The 12,602-nt window shown below is 38.7% G+C and overlaps 1 protein-coding gene across 3 annotated transcripts in view; it reads right to left on the minus strand.

Annotated features, from left to right (window-relative positions):
* cskl (c-src tyrosine kinase-like) overlaps window positions 1-12,602 on the minus strand; it is a 52,086-nt gene that overhangs the window by 23,656 nt on the left and 15,828 nt on the right. The window contains exon 2 of one of the 3 annotated variants that reach the window (XM_080884114.1): window positions 8,023-8,124. The exons of the other annotated variants lie outside the window; for them this stretch is intronic. The gene's annotated coding sequence lies outside the window, so the exon portion shown is untranslated. The remainder of the gene's footprint in view (window positions 1-8,022; window positions 8,125-12,602) is intronic. 3 annotated transcript variants of the gene reach the window in all.

A 12,602-nucleotide genomic window follows, 5' to 3' on the forward strand; every position in this document is an offset into this window, starting at 1 on the left:
AAGATTTGACAGATTTTCGAGTGCCGTGTACCACATAAAATCGTTTCGAGGTCAGTAAACACAACCAGAATTCATACATAAGGCACACGGGATTATAAAGGGCACTGTCGATTTTCAGAAAAATCAAAGGATTGATTTTAAGTGTGCCGTATTTTCCAAAAAACACTGTAATAACGACGGCCCGCTAGCATGCTCTACCAAAAATAGTGCTGGCCAAACCAGTTCCACACCACTGAAGTTGCAGCATTTTTAAAAACCAATTCTGATTCATCCGTTTCATTCAACGATCCGCTTTCGCCCTTCTCATTCTCCGCCATGCTTTTTCCACCATGTGCATATGAAAACAAAGGCACTGTGCATGTGCGTTTTACCCATATCCTATCGCGATATTTCATTTTCTTATCGTTGCCGAACATTATACCGGTATTACCGTGAAAGGTATGATATGGCCCAGCCCTAACTGCCACATTGCATTTTAAAAGATTACTTTTTTAATTTTCTACTGCACAAAGTCTTACACAACACAGCGTTGTTATAATGAAGCAGAAGTAACACTAGGTGCAGGTCTCTCACGGTAGGCTCCATTCAAGCATCTTACTTCCGTCCAGTCCAGAAAACAGCAAGTTGAAACGGAGGGTGGAGCGTAAGTAGGAGGAAGTTGCTGACGAACAGTTTCCAGTGGTTCTTATGGAGGCAGGAAAGGGCTGTATTTGGATACCAATGTGAACATGTCTACACTGCTGATCTTTAGACTAATTTTAAATGGTCTAAACCTAACTTTAAAATAAAATCAATTTAAAAGAGGTCAGTACTGGGGGAAAAACAACAACAACAACAACAAAAAACCCTTCAAATTGGACTGTGACTTGTTCTATGTATTGTAGATGGACTTGATGAAAAACAACCTACAGCTTTCACTTGGATTATATTTCACTGAGCATAAGCAGGCGATTCCCCCAACTTATGAAATAACAGAGCTCTGTGTAATTTTAGATCCATGAATATGATGCATCTCCTTCAAAGAGCCTGGCATTCTCCCTAAGAGCATCTATAGCAAAGCTTCACAGCCCTACCATATCCTGTGTTGAAACAGGAAACAGCCTAATTGCAGACCACTGCAGAGCAGTATGCAAACTGACAGAGCCAAATATATCCAAGGCCAGGCTGCTCCTGTGAACCCAGAGGGTACTTCTTTTCCCTTTACCATTCTTTACATCTAAAGCAACCCTGCTGGAACAGAGCAGCCACACTTGCTAGTCAATGGAAAGGAGACAAGTGAGTGCTATTCTTATCTTGCTCCAGCGCTGAGGAATAGCTGCAAGCTATTCAAGAGCTTCAACGTTTCACTGATCACATCACTCTCCATAAGTTCATCAAGTGGTCCTCAATAAGGGCCTCTGTCTTTGTCAATTCAATTTTCTACTGAAAACATTTGAGCAATAACACCAACACTTAGTCCCACAGAGCAGACTATATATTTCTAACACACATACCTGCATCAACATACATGTTTGATACTGGGAAAGGCAGTCCAGAGAGTGCAATTATACTGTACAGTATTCTTGCTGAGTATCTGTGTAAAAGCCCAAGACTGTGCTCAGTCTGACAATGGCATCCGATTTAAAAACAAGACAAAAACAAAAACATAGGTAAGTGTGCTTGAGTAAGCAGCTACAATTTCTGGCACAGTGTGACGATTTATCAGATGTCAAGACACGGAACATCTTCGATTCCTCTGAAACAGGATTTTTGATTAACATAGTACTACTTTGTGCAAGAAATTCTACCTGGTGCGTGCCCTTGTATCGAGTGGACTGGATAAAAAGCCAATGTGTTCATGTGCTGTGGAACCAGAGAAAGCCAATCCAAAACCAAAAACCAAACACACTTGAAATTTGTGTTAAATTAATTTAGCAAGACAGTATACACAATACATTTATAAATTTAAAGTTTAAGTGAGTTAAACAATTCCCGGTGAATATTACTTTTTTTTTTTCCCTTGCTTTTATTTTTGCTTAAAATGTTTATCCATAACAGACTAGCCTAGGAATGTGAACCTTCAGTTTTCCTTTAGCCTGATGTAAATATGAACCATGATCCTGGCCAGATGAGCAATAAGCACAAACAACAAAATCTTGTAAAGAGAAATGGTTCAAGTGTATGGCTGTTCAAATATCACATCAAAGAGTACATTTTTAATTCAGGCTCACAACCCCCCCAAGTACCACATGTACCACACATGAATGCAAATCACTTCTTTCTCCATGCCCCTCCTCCTAATTGTCTTCCGTTGTGTGACAGGAGCTGAGTGTTATGGCAACACACCAAGTGATGTAACAGTAGGCTTTGATGCAGCGCTGCTTTTCTCTCTGCTGTGCCAGATGCCAGTAATAATGTTATGGTTTTATTTTATGTGTCGTTTGTATTCTAACCTGCATTGTGTGTGCCATCCTGTTCTTTTTAAACCTTTGTGATTCATATCAGCTCCTGCAACCTACTGCACTTTGGTGGATGTAGATTAAAGAAATTAAGTGCTCGCCTCCCATCTACAATATGCCTGTATGATCTTGTTTCACCACATTAATATTTCAGTGCATCGAAGCTCTTAGACAACTTTCTGCATTTTCCATGACCTCAGAGAATACAGCGATGTTAACTCTTGTTTCTGTACTATACACCCCCAACCTGATTCCTGAAGAGCTGTTGCTCAGCGCACCACAGAACACAGATACAAAGAACTATCAAAAACTATGACAGGACTGGGTTTTTATTATATGGTGTCTATACTTCACAAATCAGCTCTGAAAAAAAGACAACTGAGATAGCGGTAACAAAAGATGATTCATACACCCCCACGTCAGCGGACAGGACAGTTACTGCAAAATAATCTATTGCTTCATTTTATTAAAAAGAAAAAAGAGAGAGAAAAAGACCAAAAATGTCAAAACAGAATTAACAAATGTTTCCTTTGAAACAAATGTAACACTGACGTAGGGTCTCTAATTGTGTTATTGGTTCATTTTAACACATTTTTGGTTCATTTGCTTTAAGAAGTTGTAATTTGTTCCAATATAGAAATTTTCCTATTGCATAATTTCATAAGAAGTGAAATGCAAGAGACTGATTCTGACATAAAATAATGTTGGAGTTAAAGTGCATTTTCGAATTCACAGTTCTTAGAATACTGGGAAATTTGTGTCATCTAGATATAAAAGATTAAAATCACTATTTAGTGATTGCAGAGAGCAAAACCTCAGGGTACTTGAACTGATTTAACCACTGACACAAGTTTTCTTTTCTTTTTTTTCTTTTTTTACCCATTTACTGAAAGATATTTCAATTAGAGTTATTTAATGGACATGGACATAATGTGTAGACTCTCAGCTTTCAATTGAGGGTATCCACATTCAAACCCGATGAAGGCTTTAGGAGTTTGAGCTCCTTAACATGTGCCACCATTTTTTTTTTTTAAAGAACCAAAAGTATTTGGACAATTGACTCAAAGGCTATTTTATGGGCAGGTGTGGGTAATTCCTACGTTATGTCATTAATTATCAGTTAAGTTGTATCAGTTGTGATCCAAAGCATACCACATCTGTAAGGCACAGCAGAGGTAATGTGATGGCTTGGGCGTGCATGGCCAGTGGCACTGAAGACACTAGTGTTTAATGATGATATTCTGACATGTTCAGAGACATATTGTCTTATCAAATCAGCTACGTGCGGTCACACTGATTGGGCGGAGTTTTATAATAAAGATGGGCAATGACCCAAAACAACAGCCAAAGCAACCTGGGAGTTTATTAAAGCAAAGAAGTGGAATATTTTTGAATGGCGAAATAGGTCACCCGATTTTAACCCAACCAAGCATGATTTCACTGGTTTAAGAATAAACATCAGAAAGAAAGACCACAAACAAACTGCTGCAGTAAAGACCTGACAGAGCATTAAAAAGGAGGAAACCCAGCATCTGGTGATGTCCATTAGTTCAAGACATCAGGCTGTCATTGCCAGCAAAGAGTTTTCAACCAAGTATTTAAAAAATTAACATTTTATTTTCAGTTATTTTATTTGTCCAATTGTTCTAATTATAGCCCCCTGATGGGATTGTGTTCAAAGATGATTTTGTTTCTCATATTTTTATGCAATCTTTTTGTTCAGCTCACTGAACTAAAGCTAAACGTCTGCACTTCAACTGCATCTGAGTGGTTTTATTTAAAATTTATTTTGATAATGTACAGAATCAAAAATGTTCCTGTCCAAATGTATATAAACTGTATAGCTATGATCTTTGGCTAAAGAGTGGATATAAAAAACTGGGCACAAATGAGATTCCTCTGAGAGGTGTCTTGGCTTGGTTTTAGAAATATAGTGAGCAGTTCACTCATTCAGAAGGGGCTCTGAGTAGAACTGCTATTAGACAACATCTAAAGTAGCCAACTGACAATGTTGAAGCATCTGACAACAATGTCTCCTGAAGACCTCCTAGGTGGGGTGTTTTGGGCATTTCCTACTGGACATCCCATAGCAGACCCAGGATACATTGGAGTGATTGTGTGTATTGCCTATCCTGTACTGGGAATTCAATAGAGTCTCTTGGATGAGCTGGCCAGGCAAAAGTATGTATGCAAGCACAATTAGATGGCATTTAGTTAAGATACAGAGTCTGTGTTACTGTTCATTATTTAATAAACAAAAATATATTTTATGCTTGAACAATTGATATCCAACTTGAAAAACAAATATAGTCCTGGTCATTTTCTTTTTGGGGAAGACCAAAACCTCTTTGGGCAGTGCCAACATGGAAGCTACAAGAGCATATTTTTGCTTTGGTCGCAAGCTAAAATCTTGTCCATTAAGCTTTAGGGGTGGGGGAAAAAAATCGATACTGTGTAGTATCGTGATATTTTGTTTGCTAATAATGTATCGATACAAGGACAGCAGAAATCGATATTTTGTTACAAAAAAAGTTTTTGTGGACTGGAACTCTGACTTCAGAGCATGTTGATCAGCTCCTTTTTCTGAGCAAGAATCCTGACATTCCTTCACTGTCCAAATGTGTTTAACTTGTTTTTTGGCAGCAATAAACATGACAGTTTACTTATTTTAATTTAAAACATGTTTTATTTTAATTAAGTTTAAAACTTTTTTATTTAATGTAAAATTATATTTTGTTTTAATTTACTTTCAAATTCTTCAGTTGCTGAATGGGCTGCATAGTTTTCATAAATTGCATAGTTCAGAATAGCTATAATTGTACCAGATGGTTGCATTCAGTTAAGTTGGACTAGACTGTAATACAAACCGTTCAGTTTGTCAACAATAAAACTGAAATGAGAGAAAGACTGAGTGTGAGACTTTGTTATTAGATAAAATGAATATTGATAAAGTTTACCTTTATGTACAGAATCTGAATATCGCAAAATATTTTAAAAAATTGCAATAATATCGTATTGTGCGTTAAGTATTGTGATAATATCGTATCGTGGGATGTATGGTGATTCCCACCTCTATTAAGCTTATGGTTCTAGTCCAGCTCTTATTATTTGACTCAGTCCAAGAAATGCAGCACTGGTTTACTAGACACCTATCATTTGCCTGCAACTATGAGAATGTTCAACTGATTGCTGCCATGTCAGTTTTCCTGGATAAATAAGAGCTTAAACAGAAATCACCAGAGAAGGCTGGTGTTTAACTGAGATTGCTGTTGTTGATTTCTAAAATTACTGTGACAAAGCCTTGGGTTATGCAAGCTCAAGTCCACAGCAGGCCCAAGGCCATCCACAGATTACAATCTAACAGTAATGCTTCTACAGGAACTTATTAAAGTCTTTTTTTTCCCTTCTTTTTTTTTTGACTTGGGGGTGGCAACTTAGCTTGACCTAGATTTCTGTCTGTTAAACAGCCAATTTTAAATTTTATTTACTTAGACAGCATTATGCCACAGCTCCCATCACACTCAACAAAGAAGAGCATTATACATAAAACTTGTAAACAACATTCCCAAAGAATTCCAAGACTGGTTAGTCAGGTAATGCTATTCAATCTGGTGCCAAGAAAGCTCCATTCACAACACAAAGTGTTTTCAGTGCATTGCATGTTTTAAATTCCAGCTGTGTGTTGGTTCTTGGGAACTGCTAGTTTTCGACGCTGCGCAAACTCTGCGCAAACTCTGCGTCTTTTGGCAGGACTCCAAACAAAATCTATATTTTGCAAAAACAGCTTTTTACTTAGTAGTCTTACTAAAAGGGGGCAATTAATCAAATAAATTATTCATCATTTATGACTTCTTGAAAGACCCCATCTTACTCACATGAATATATGTTGGGTAAATTAACTGCAGACACTGTCAGTTTGTTTCGAACTTCAAAAAATTAAAAGCTTATAGAACTACCAAAAAACTAGTTGCTGTCAGTGAGTGTGTGCTTTTGATCTATGTTTATGTTCACCCACACACTGATGCAGCTGGCATGCTTGGACCTACCAAGCATCTAGTGACATTAACTAATAAAACTCATCTATGGGGGCAATTAAGAACAGAACAGAAATGAGGTGCAGACAAGGAAGAGCTGGTGCACACAAAAAAAAAAATGTTGTGGGTCTTTTGGTTTCCGTAAAAAAGACTGAACAAATCTACGTGTAAACTGCAACGTGTAACTGCAGCAGCTAATACTGTGTGAATTTGAATTATTCACTGAAGCAGTAGTAGTAAATAAACACTGCAAATGTGAACATACATTAGGCATTGTTCATTCTTGTCAAAGTCAGGACACGGTGGCATTTGCCCACCTGGAGCATTTGGACATGTCCCAGTGCCATGAGTGCCGTTTTGGCCTGCTGTAACCAGCCAACTTGTAATAACATTAATAACTAGTAAGCTACTGCTAAACCAACAAACAGGGTTGAACTACAAAATTAGCAGTCTGGTGGTTTGTGGCGTGGAACAGAGTTGTGGCCTGCTCATGCGTCAGACTATTTTGGGTTCTCTGACTGTTTTGAAGAAAAGCCACAGCGTTATAAGCCAACTTGGGTTGCAGGTTCAAAATTATTTCTAGTTGTGCACAGATGTGTATGATCAACAAATTAAGAAGACAAAGGCAGGCCATTACACACTACCCCAAAACCCTGTTACGCTTCCATTTACAACCAAAAACATATAATGCTGAACTAAATTAGACTACATGTTTTACTGTAAAATTAAAAGTGAGTTGATGATAAATTACTGACAGATGAAAGAAAGACAGACAGACAGACAGACAGACAGACAGACAGACAGACAGACAGACAGACAGACAGACAGACAGACAGACAGACAGACAGACAGAAAGAAAACAACCAAACTATTAAATTCTGCATTTAACTGACAGCAGATAAAGTGTTATGGAAACAAGAAGAGAAGGAAGAAGCAGAGAGCAGAGCACAGACAGCCATGATGCAGCACCCAAGGAACAAAAAGGGCTAAGGCCCTGGACTTAACAGCCCAACAGAGCAGTTTGGTGGTGCCTGGGCTTGAACCAAATTGTAGTGTTTTTAATAATATATGCTGCTGAACAAATGAGTTTATATATGTATAAACACTATTTACTAACCTCATTTTGTGTAGAGTAAATAAACAGACTGTATATTTTTAAACAATGACGTATCAACAGTAATGTCTTATCTCTAGCACATGGAGTTATTACAATTATGGCAGTAAGTGTAGTGCAGCTGTGACTATCGAACCTCAACTCAGACACAATACAAAGTTTGTATTGTATTTGTATTGTGTAAAAAAAAAAAAAAAAAGGCAGGGAAATATGGAAATGTGACCTACTGGGTATGCAAATATACAGTATAAGCTTAAACTAAAAAAATACAGCTTTTGTAGAGTGAACAGTTAATCCATCACTTCCTGACCGCCTGGCTGTTCAAACTGTGAGCTTTGCACTCGAATTGAGTTTCAAAAATACAACCCCACAGAAAATGTTAAAAGCCAATTTTTAGAAAGAAAAACAAGAATAAAAAGAAGGGGCAGTAACTAACCAAACAATGTCGTTATTAGATCACAGCATACAGCAAGTCCAATGGGATGACAGTTAAACAGAAATATTTGGCAACAGAGTCATCCCATCAGAGGACAAGTGTCTGAAAAAAAAAAACAAGTACAGGGTTTTTTTAATAAGCTTTTGATTTTCAAAATCAACAGCACACTGGTGCAAAGCTGTACTGAAAGAAACAGGGTGAGGGATTAAAATGGACATAAGAAGAAATAGCAGCAGGCAGGCTTTGTGGTGTGCATTTGTCTTCGTATGTGCCAAGAGACTCCCCACAAGGAAGCAGGAAGTAGGCACCAATTAGTGGAAATGCAGAGAGATGATGTGCCTAGAGATGCAAGCAGCTTCCCCAGACATTTAATAGGCTTCAGTGTCCACATGCCCTTCATCTGGATGAGCTGTCGTCCAGCACAGCAAGCAGCCACTACCGAGGCTCCACATGCTTCACTGATCACATGACTTTGACTGTTCAGAGCAAGGGCGAGGCAAAAAAAAAAAAAAATCACCATACAACATAATTTCTCCACAATTCTAAAACCAAACCAGTGTTCAAAAAGACCGAAAAGCTTAACTGAGGGTGAATTCAGCTGATTTTCAGGTGGACTAAAAGTAGTGGCTAGTGGGTCATTCAACATGTTAGCTCTCAAAGACAAGCATATGGCATTTTTCACAGAGAAAAACATTTGAAAATATACCATATCAATATACACTGATGATAAAGTACTTTGATCTGATCGACTTATAGGCTGAAGCAGCCAAACAGGCAAAGCTATATGTGGAACGAAACCGTGACCGAGGACAAGCTGATGGCATCAGATGTAAGTACAACTCCTCCGGTTTCATATGCAAAACAAATTATTGCGCTAGCTTACACGGTTCAGGTTCTACAGGGATTTAAAAATAGTTACGCAAAACGGAGCGTGCTGCTCTGACCGGCTTTAAAGGGTTAACAATGACTTTAAAAAAAAATAATATAAAATAGTGTGCAACACCACTGAAGTTTTTTTTTTTTTTAAACTCTCTTTTCAACCAACGGCAGTCACTCTCCAAATAACTTCTGCTTAGCTTTCCGAGCTTCCCTCGGGTCCTCTTAATCAGCGGTCTCCAACCTTTTTTGCGCCACGGACCGGTTTATGGCCGACAATATTTTCACGGACCGGCCTTTAAGGTGTCGCGGATAAATGAGGGAGGGGCTAATAATCGGCTCAGTCATTTTTAATGATCGTTGAAAGCCCAGATCGTAATCGTGATTAAAATTCGATTAATTGAGCAGCCCTACCTATTAGGGACAGTTAATTTGGATAATTCTTCACAGGAAGTGTCATGTCACTCATCACCATTATATGAAACTACATGTTAAACTGGTTAAAATCTAAAATTAAAAAGAGACAGGCGATCTCTCCAAGGTGTAACCTGCTCCTAGTTGACACATGCCAACACCAGAAAGCAGCAGCAGCGGTCCACAAGGCAAAACGCAGGAAAAGTTGAAGGCATGAATTCACTGAAATATACAACATATGTTTAAGTTTGCATAAAACCCAAAGGAGGAAATGACTTTCTTGTAAACGTTTTTTCATCCAAACACACACACACACACACACACACACCTCAGGTGTATGTTTTAACAGTTGCGTAGCTTGTTGCAAAGTGTAAACACAGCTTAGAATTGCTTCGTCTTCCTTCTAAAAGCTCTACAGAGCTATTAAAGCTTTTAAGTTAATGAGGAAAAGAGCTACAGAAAATAAACTGATTCCATGATATAAGCTTTAAAAACATCTGCCTGATTTGTTCCTTTACACTACATGTATTAATCCTAATTCACACCATCTAGATTGTTTAAATCAAAATTAAATGCAATGGAAGAAGACTAAAGTAATTTTTTTATTGCTGAGATGCTGGTGGATGGTAAGAATCTTGGTTATGCTTTGGTAAGAAACTTATTTGAGGTTGTGGCGTAATCACACCTTAATATTGCATAAAACAGCGCTGGTCACATTTTCTGGACACCTGTTCTGCCATCTGATTGCACCATCCAGTCTGCACACCAGTCAAAACGAGAGGGGGAGAAAAAAAAAAAAAAATCAAACAAACAACAAAACCAAAATCGGACAGAGTGGGCAGCGTCAACTGAAGTTGTCGATCACTTGACTTAAACACCCTCAGCACTATGGCTAACCTTTCAGTGCAGCTGGCTAACAATGAAGAAGTCCCTGGAACTACACATGCTCCAAAAACTACCTTTATTTTTTAATCTTCACAGAGAGTAATAAATCTGTGACAGCTTTTGAAGCAGGGCTCCGTGGTGTATACATTTGGATCGATACATGTAGGGTTTTATCTCCACTTATTCCTTTTTTGGTCTTGAAAGACAGTTCTCGGATTATACCAGGTTGAAGTCAGAAGAGAAAGCCATGTTCTCTCCAAGTGTTTGCAGAGAACCCTGAAATCTCAAGAAGAACAGAGCGGCAGGAGAGAGGGAAGGAAGTTCAGAGAAACTGTGGCTTACTCAGTCATTATGACTGTGTGGCTCCCTCTGCCATCTGCCACATGAAACATTTCTAGCCATCGCCACCACCTTTTCTTTTTTTTAGCCGAGGTGCTGCTGTAACTGTCCCACAGAAATTCTTGTTCCTATTTTGACTTTCTGATTTAGCAGCAACAGAGACAGACGGACGGTTGCAGTGATGTAGGCTGAGGCGATTTTGTGGTCTCAGAAACATTTATCCAGTTTAAAAATAGTGCCCAATACATGGATAATCATAAAATGAACTTAGCAGCTGCAGCTTAAATTATTTTAAGATTTCAAATTAAATTTTAAACATAAGCAAGTTGTGATTTTACCAGAAAACCTGCATAAACCTAAAAGAAATTATTACAGTAAATACTAGTCAAAGTCTGAACTGAGGAAGAAAAGACAAAACAAAACAAAAAAACCCTCCATCCTTTCTTTGCAGAAGATTAAAGGAGTCATGCGTGTATCTAATCCGTCGACCCCTATTTTTATCTGGCTCAATAAAAAATAGAGCAGCGTGACACAGAACCCTCTCACTCTACAGTCAGACAGGCCAACTGACTGACAGACAGGTGGGAAGACAGGAGGCAGCCGTCCAGTCTGCTTCTCTGACGTAACAAGTGACAGGGTTGAGCTTGCCGCTGATGACAAATTACAAAAGCAGAGAGACAGGAAGTGAAAGAAAGAAAGGAAGAGGGAGAGAGAATACCCCCTTCCTCCTACTCCTCTCCACCTCCCCCTTTGAGTTCTGGGAGGCTGCTGGACTGGAGAAAGCAGAGGGGAGGAAGGGTAGTGGTGACGGCTTATTGTTTGAGCTCTGTGTGCTGCGGTTCCAGTCTCAGCACACACTCATACTAGCCCAGCTATTTATATCCTCTCAATATCCATGCAGGCGGAGGCAGGCTACAGTCATTTTCATCATTTCCTACATTCTGGAGACAAAGAAGAGACTACTTGCTGGGAGTGAGCCTGCTTGGACTACTTTTAGAGGATCGCCCCATTATTAATTGCGTTGCATTTTTGGTTTTCATAAGAACATACATTAGCTAAAAAAAAAAAAAAATTCCATATTCATACAATTAGCTGAACGATGATTGTTCAGTTAGTAGCACCAAATATATTAAAAAGGGACAATCAACTCTATTAGGACTGCATTTAATGAAGTCAGGGGAGTTGCTAGATAAAGTCTGGTCTAATCTCAGACTATGCAATGCATGCTCTACGAGTTGCCAAGGCACCAAAATGGCTTGCTCACCTGACTAAGGAGAGACAGAAGAAATGTAACAGATGCTTGAAATGTTGACTGTAGTTTCTGTAAGTATTTATCATCACCAGCATTTACCTTCAAGTTACTCTAGTCCTATTTTGAATGATGGGGCACGGAGCTCTTTGTAAAGGTTTATTCTGAGCAATTGTGATGGCAAGAGTCAACAAAGTGAAAGCAATACAGGTTCAAAAGTACAGTGCAAGTAGGTGTGTGTGGGGCTGGCTGTACAGACTTAATTACATCCATTAATGAGATGGTAGGTGTGACAGACCAAGGAGAGCTCAGTGGTGATGTTATGCAAGTGTTCATGTTAAATGCAGAGGTGAACAGAAGGAAAAGATGACTTGGGTTCTTGGAAGCTCCTCAAGTAGAGATGAGAGGTCTGAGACAGAAACGGACGGGGAATTGCAGTCCATGTGAAAAAAAAGTTCACTGGAGAAGCAGTTTAACAAGGGGGCTACATCAGCGAGCCAGGTGGGAACGGAGACATAAAGCCCCGTGTTCAGTGGGTAGTAGTGACAGAAGTCAAACTAATAACCAATGGATTGTCCATTAATCAAATTATCATTGATGGGTTTGTTCTTTGAAAATCGAATGCTTAAATTAGTCCCAGCCATTAAAATGGCCAGGCTGCCTGCACAACTAAAGTCTGTAGCCATTTTGCACATGCACTTCAAAACTTTGAACTTTTCTAGATATTCTTTCTTTCGTTAAGTTGTAACGACACAGAAAAAATAAATAAATACTGAATGCTTTATTGTTACTCCGGCTTGCAGGCTACCACATTTAT

The sequence above is a fragment of the Rhamphochromis sp. 'chilingali' genome, assembly GCF_963969265.1.
Source record: "Rhamphochromis sp. 'chilingali' genome assembly, chromosome: 6".
NCBI classification, from domain to species: domain Eukaryota; kingdom Metazoa; phylum Chordata; class Actinopteri; order Cichliformes; family Cichlidae; genus Rhamphochromis; species Rhamphochromis sp. 'chilingali'.